General features: G+C 42.7%; 2 long non-coding RNA genes across 2 annotated transcripts in view; one reads left to right on the top strand and one right to left on the bottom strand.

Moving 5' to 3' along the window:
* Positions 1-5,789, bottom strand: part of LOC309703745 — a 9,229-nt gene extending 3,440 nt beyond the window's left edge. The window contains exon 1 of the long non-coding RNA XR_014276010.1: positions 5,081-5,789. This is a non-coding gene — a long non-coding RNA (uncharacterized lncRNA). The remainder of the gene's footprint in view (positions 1-5,080) is intronic.
* A 180-nt stretch (positions 5,790-5,969) lies between these two features.
* Positions 5,970-7,712, top strand: LOC309703693. Its single transcript, XR_014275931.1, has 2 exons — positions 5,970-7,208; positions 7,554-7,712. It is a non-coding gene; the product is annotated as an uncharacterized lncRNA (long non-coding RNA).
* The last annotated feature ends 93 nt before the right edge of the window (positions 7,713-7,805 follow it).

The following is a 7,805-nucleotide window of genomic DNA, read 5'->3' as shown; positions in this document are numbered from 1 at the left end:
ATCCGATCATCTGTTCGTAACACTTCCTAGTTCATCAGGGTGAACTATCAAATGTCCGACATGACCTGCCCGAAACCGGACGTGACGTCATTTTGCAGAATTTTAGTTTTTTACCTTCAGGGCCTTATGAGCCTATACTGGTGTTTTTAAAAGTTATGTTTGACTTTATGACTTTCTGTGTCGTTTCTGGGACGCTTAGGACTCAAATTGCACTGCTGGGAATAGTTTATTTTGATGCATATGCCTTTTTTTTTTTTTTTGGCAAATTTGCATTACAATATTTATTTTGGTTTTTCCTGCAGTGTATAAAAGTTGGTTTATTTCAAAAATAAAATTATGAAGACACTCAAAATAAATTTCCTGTGGTGGGAAACTGTTTTGTGCAACTTTTTTGTATTTACAGTTTTGCGGGATCAGCTTCTTAAATTTCTCCAACTAGAAATATATGTTAAAAAGACAAAAACGATTTTTAATTTTTTTGTAGTTTATTGCTCTTTTTTGCAATTTATGAAAGTACTATGCACTTAATGAATACATATTATTAACATCTGGGCTATAATGGTTGTATTGATGTATAGCAACTTGAAATGCTCCCAAAAATGGCACTACAGCATGTAAAAATATAATATAAGCTCTGGCGGACTTGGGCTACGTCCACACGTACACGGTTTTTTTGAAAACGGAGATTTTCTGTTTTCGTTTTAAAAAATAATCCCGTCCACACATAAAGGCAGAAATGAAGGAAAACGCTGCTAGGAACATGCCAAAGCATTTTTAAAAATCTCCGTTTTCAGTGACCAAAAACGCTGTTTACGTGTGGACGAAAGGTGCATATGCATAGAAAAATCTGTGTTTTCAAAAGTACCCGGGTACGTGTGGACGTAGCCTTACACAGATGGTAAAGAAAACAATGTGTCATGTTAGCAGGTATACAAGAAGTAATATGTAATGAATGAGTCCTTTGTTGGTTTTTACACTGAGTGATAAATCAGGTGACATTGCTACAGATCCATAAAATTAAAGCTAGTTTGACACTGACGTTTTTTTGTTTCTTAAGTTTTTTTTTCTCTCTGTGTAAGTTTGAGGTCCATGTTAAAATCAGAGGCATTCAAATGTAAAAGGCCTGAATGTCATTTATACATTTATACAGTCTATGAAAGAGGAGCTGTAGTGGAAACAGAAAGGTTGCTCTGTTACGTCAGTATTGAACAACATCAGATTTCAGTCCGGGCCAGAAGAAATGTTTCAGAATTCTGGTGTATGTTTTATTAACCCCCAAATGTCCTGACCATGGATGGTCATGTGCTAAGGACAGTACCTGGGTACGATAAGCAGTAGGTACTACCACCTGATATACTGCAGACCAGTCAGCGTCTTCCGAGACCTCACTTGTCCATCTGCGCATCAGAAGACCTTTGTCAGAGAAGTAAGCCAGCTTTTTCCCTTTGGCATCCTGTTGACTGAGAGTGGAGGAATGACACTTCACAGGGTTACATCATTTTTCTGTGCAATAATGAACTCCTCTCGGGAGACTGGCAAATCCAGAACTGGTTGTTTTTTGTCGGCAGGTGGAACTGTGGCCTGAACCTTAGATCCAGAGGTAAAGTTAATCACGTCACCAACGGGATCTGACCTCATGAAGGAATCGGCCAAGTCAGGACCATACTTTTTTGTCTGGGCCCTCGTAACTACACAAGCTGGAAAGATGGCAAGCTGGTCTTGGGCTGAGTCAGAATCCCGGCTCAGCTCGGGTCTGTCTAACACTTCAGGAATGGGTATGACCTTGCCTCCAGCAAGGTCATTACCTAGGATGAAGTCAATGCCTGGTATGGGCAACGCAGAACGAATAGCCACTTTAACAACTCCGCTGACTAATGAAGACTGAATGTGAATAGTGTGCAAAGGGGCAGATACAAATCCGAGTTCTACTCCCTGGACAATAACACTGGACTGGCAAAATGACTCCTCAGAAAACGGTAAGACGTTTTCTCTAATGATGGACTGAAAGGCCCCTGTATCTCTCAGTATTTTTACTGGTTGTTGATCATTTGGATTCCCAGTCAGCGAAACCACTCCCTCTAGAATGAATGGTTTGAAACAGGGGTCAGGGTGGTTAGTGTTTGGTTGAAATGCCCTCCCAGTCTCTGTGGCTTTAATCAATCCCACCCCTTTTGGTTGTGAGGATAGTTGCTGTTTACGCTTTAATGCCTGACATTCTGCGATAAGATGACCCCTCTTGTGGCAATAAAAGCATTCACGCTCACCGTGGGAAGGCGAGGGCCCCCTCATTGGCCTCACTGGCCTCGCAGCAGAGCAACTAGACTCAAGCCGTGCTGAGCGCATGGCTGTGGGCCTATCTGGATGGGAAACAGGGGTAAAAACATTCTTATGAGTTAGCACAAACTCATCGGCCAACACAGCTGCTTTGGACATGGACGTCACCTTCTGTTCGTTTAAGAACATTATGAGCCTCTCAGGTAATGAATTTTTAAAATCCTCCAGTAGCATTAACTCACGCAGCGACTCATACTCATCCCCAACTCCGTTAGCAGCGCACCATTTATCAAAAAGAGCCCCTTTTTCATGTGCAAACTCCACATATGTTTGACTACTGGACTTCTTATGGTTCCTAAATTTCTGCCTGTAGGCCTCAGGTACCAGTTCGTAGGCACGTACAATTGTTTCCTTCAACACGTCGTATTTCATGCTTTGCTCTAGCGAAAGTGAAGCTACTACCTCCTGAGCTTTGCCCACTAATTTACACTGAAGTAATATGGGCCACATGTCTCTTGGCCATTTCAGAGCAGTAGCCACCTTTTCAAAAGCGTTGAAGTACGAATCTACCTCAGTCTCACGAAAGGTAGGTACTAGGGCAATATGTTTGCTAACGTTAAAACTTTCCGGGGAGACTTTCGGGATTTCTTTAGTGGCATCTGTTTTCTGTCCTGATGACACCCTCAGTGCTTCTACTTCAAGCTGCTTTAACCTGACGTCCTTTTCAGCTTCTATCTCCAGCCTACGGACCTCCAGCCGGAGATCATGATCTGCTTTACGCACCTTATCCTTCTCTTGTGCCTCCAACTGTAAACGCAGTAAGCGAACCTTAAGCTTTGCATCACTGCTAGATGTTTGGGATTCTGGAGTGAAAGGCTTAAAGCGAGGCAGAGTTTGGGGAGCCGCATCAGAGTTAACTTGGGCACCCGGAGGTGTAGCAGGCAGCGCTTGCTCATCAGTTCTCTCTGGAGAAGCTAGATCAGCAGAGGCACCAGGGGAAACTGAAGGGTCCTGAGAAGGCACCCCAGCTGGAACAGGGCTGATTAAAATCCCAACTCGAATAATCCCTCCAACAAAGCCTGCTTAATATCCCTCTTCACTCCATACTTTGGTACGGAAAGGTTATACTGGGCAGCAATACTCAACAGGTCGTCTTTGCGACACAAGTCAACTTTGTCAACGCTAGGGTGACTAACAAAACCAGGCAGGTCGAAACTCATCTCCGGCTGATACTATGAAACGTAGACACCCTAAAATCACGGCACCGTCCTCATTAATACAGGTTGTCCACCACATACAAAGATCCCGGACGAGCCCCCCACTTGTGTTACGTCCCCCCCACCATGGCGGAGGCAAAGGTAGGAAGGAGACAGCAACACTGGACAACCACAATCAATGAAGGAGGAAGACCACAGAACAGTTAAGTATCAGGCAAGATTTATTGGGTGCTTGCCTGGATAGTCAAATTTAACAACAGTAAAGAGGTGGGGAGGAGGACTGGGCGGTTGATCCAAATCAAAGAAAGTAATAAAACAAAAAGAGGTCAGTAGCTTCCAGGGCCTAGCCTAACTGAAAGAAAAATGCAAAACAAAAGGCCTACCTAGCTACTCGATAAAAGTCAGTGAAAACATACAAGGGTGGCATCAACCGCATAACCTAGTGTGACTAACAGAGTAAAATCTACAACCAGTGTATAGGGTACCCCGGCTTACCTGTCCAGCCTCCCACCACACACAACATAAAGATGCTTGTTCGCAAATGTTTGTCAAAGCAGAAGCCAGCAGCCACCAGCTGGCCAGGGAGCGGCTCATTTGTAGTGTTCCTTGGAGTGTGATTGGCCAACTGAGCCCAGTCCAGCCAATAGACACCTGCCAATCAACTTCGAACTGGCCAATCAGAGGAGGCCTGACGCCTGAAAGATGAATAGAACACAAAACAGAGTACAAAAGCAAAGCCACACCCCTTGGCACGTAACATTGACAAAAAAAAAAGACATGACTGAAAACTCCTGAGAAACGTATCCATCTGTCATGGTGGGGATGTGGGGAAGTAGGACCCAAATGCTGGACTTCGTGCGATGAAAGCAGTGTATTTGTTTACGTGAAGTAAGTCATATGTCACACAGTGGAAATTTGTGTTTTTATGTTTTATCAATCTGTGTATTGGTACATAGTGTTGATTTTATTTGCATGATTTTATTGTGATATTTATATTGCATGTTTGTTTATTTATATTTATACAGCATGGTTTTATACTCATATTTATATTATGTGTGTTAATGTTGTACCATGTTCCTTTAATCCACTGTGGACTAAACAGACAATTGTAGGCACCTGTGAGGTGGGGGCGTTCCCTAAGGTGGCCTATCAGCCGCCAGGTTGACCTGTTAAAGGGGATAGTGAGCGCAGAGTAGTGATGGGATTTCCGGCTCTTTTTAGAGATCCGGCTCTTTCGGTTCGGCTCACTAAAAAGAGCCGGCTCTTTCGGCTCCGAACCGGCTCTTCAGATTGTTTTGTTGCTTTAATTAATTTATTATTAACAATAATATAAAATTATGCACAAAAGGAATTACTAACGTAAAAAATTTGGTTTTATTTATATATGTTTATATATAAATATATGCGGTGGCACCTAGAGACAAAACACGTACGAACTCCAAAACACATTTCTAGCATGAACTGAACTTCCAAAGCAGAGCTACTAGATCACTTAAATTACACAATTGAAAGCATGTGTCTATTGTTTGTGTATTCATACACAAGCATTCATATATATATTCAAATAATTTAAAAAAAAGTTCATTTACCTGTTACTACCACACACCAAAGCCGGTCGTTGGTACTTGCTGGCTTGTGTAGCCACAAGATAACAAAAGCTCAACACTGCGCCCAGCATCTTGGAGCACTTCTGTTGTCTTTTGTACGTGCTTCTGAGTTTTTACGTGTTTTTGAGTTTTTACGTGTTTTGGAGTTTGTAAGTGTTTTTACATGTTTTGGAGTTTGTACATGCTTCAGAGTTCGTACGTGATTTGAAGTTTATATGTGCTTCGTCTCTAGGAGCCACCGTAAATACACTTTTATTTATTCATTCCACATAAAATGTAATAAATAAATCATATAATACAAAAATCAACTATTCACATTTCAACTTTTAACTATTTAAATTTTCAGCTTTTTCCTTTTACAAATTTAAAGTGAAACAACACAAAACACTGCAAACCACAACACAATTAAATATAAATTATAATATGAAAACATAAAGAAGATGCATATTCTCTGTCATATGGGCCCGCATAAATAAACTTTCTGAATCCTTTATCATCTGCAACTGAAAATAGTTGTGGATGATCACTATACCTTTCTAATGTGACATTGTTGTCCCTGGCTCTCTTTCTCTCTCTCTCTCTCTCTCTCTCTCCCTCCCTCTGGCTCTGTTCCTGTGCTACTGAGTATAACTACCGCCCCTCCCCCCTCTGCCCATCTAAAGCACAAGGCTCACGTGCAGAGTGAAGCGGAAAAAAAGTGCGAGAGAGAGGGTGAGAGAAAAAAAAAAAACCCATGTGACGGCTTGCGATAAGGAGCCGGCTTGCGTCGTTCACTTCAAAGAGTCGGCTCTAAGAGCCATTTCGTTCGCGAACAACACATCACTAGCGCAGAGACAGAGAGAGGAGTGACGCACGAAAGGTGAGTGAAGGATACAAAAAAAACAACAACAGCAATAGAATAATATTAAACACAAAGTGAACCCGTCTTCCTTCATTAAATAGGTTCTTTTAGATGTTAAGGAGGAATTGACTTAACCAGGCTGGCGGAGAATGAAGACAACCGGACACCTGCGGCAGATGGGGAATCAGTGAACTTTTATTGAGACAGAGACAACCTCTCAACACAGCTCACATCAGGAGATTCCCAAGATTTGCTGTGAGGATGGGTATATATTCTCTAAAACTTACAGGAGGGGGTTGTGAGGAAAGTGCTGCATTAGCAGAAAAACAACTCCATAAAAGGAAATCGGCCTTGGGTGTTCTAGTCTCTTCGCTTGCAGATATCTTGCACCTGCAGGATGAGGCGATCGCTTCTTATCGCTCTCAAGGCCAAAGTCGTGAGCACATTTTTATTACACAGTTGCACAGTAACTTTAAAGCTGAACAATATTTAAAGCTGAATAATGTTTGATCAGATTATATTTTCTTCAAATCCCCCTTTTGACCCATCTTAAATGGGTCAACACACAAAAATAAGTAACATTCAAAGGAACACAGAGACGTGTCGAAGCCTGGCTCGAAAAACTCCTCCGGGTCTTATCATTTGTCTTTATCTGTCATTGCAGATGAGGAGAAAAGAGTCCAGGCACCACCCTGCCCAGGGGTCGGCTGCAAGCAGTCTCGGTTCCCGACGAAAGCAGTAACAGCTGTCCTGCACACAAGGATACAACGAGTCAGTGCAACCAGGGTAGTGACACAAGATTAACAGTTCCTGTAACCCAGCAACCAGAAAGCATAAGTAATGATAAAAATGTGGAGAGTACAGAGTATACTATAATAATGTGAGATATAAACGTGAAAATGTGAAAGAATAAATCAACCGTAAAATAAACCCAGAACGGTAACTGCTAAGGACATTCAAAAGTGAATATGGTAAAACGTGAGGAAGGGGTGTGGAAAAAAAAACAATTTATATCCAGTGGTGGGAGTACACATTCGCTCAGGCTTAAGTCCGGAGACCCTGAGAACATCGCTTAACCCTCACAACCCGACCAGACACAGTTCAACCAGATATATCCTTCAAGAGGAAGTGGGTGAGGGAAACAATTAATAACAAGCCTAATACAAAACACCACAGAGAAACAACCATTCTAGAAGCATTTAAACAAGAGAAAGACGATAATGTTCGTCACCCTCACGATCAGAGTTTTCATCATCCGTTGGCGAGGAGGTCAAGGCCAGATCCTTTAGGGTAAAAATTAAGCCTGAAAGATCCGGTTTTTTTGCTATTCTGAGCATATTTTGGTTTCTCCAGTGCAAAGCCTGACCCCTAGAGTGCTTGGACCAATCGAGGTCCGTTTCTGACACTAAACTGGACCACTTCCACTGATGCCAACCTCCCAGGGTTATATACCACACTGAGGAGGAGAGATGTACTGCAAGGTTAAAAAGATCCCCCCCTTGGTCTTTGGTGACGGGAGTGACTGGGAAGCTAGCGAAATCTATTTCGACTACCCAACTTTTATTGTTGGGGACACAGAGAGTAATCATTCTAGTCGTACTTGGGGTACAGGAGGTAACCGTGTCTCGTTTCTTTCTAAATGGATCGGGCATGGGCAAAACTGGAGAGGAAGTGGTGGGCAAGACCCTAGGGGCTACATTTGTCAGATTGGGACTGTCAGAAGGGGGCGAAGCTTTTGAACTTGAAGGTGTCAGAAGTGTCGGGGGCCCTTCACAGATCAGGATTATGCCAATGGGAATGAGACCCAGGGCCAGGAAGCAAACAAAGACGCAACATCTTTGCCTGCCTGTCATTTCAGGGGGAAAG

Source organism: Aulonocara stuartgranti (genome assembly GCF_965226115.1).
Source record: "Aulonocara stuartgranti genome assembly, chromosome: 3".
Classification (NCBI taxonomy): Eukaryota; Metazoa; Chordata; class Actinopteri; order Cichliformes; family Cichlidae; genus Aulonocara; species Aulonocara stuartgranti.
This window is presented reverse-complemented; position numbering and strand designations above follow the sequence as displayed.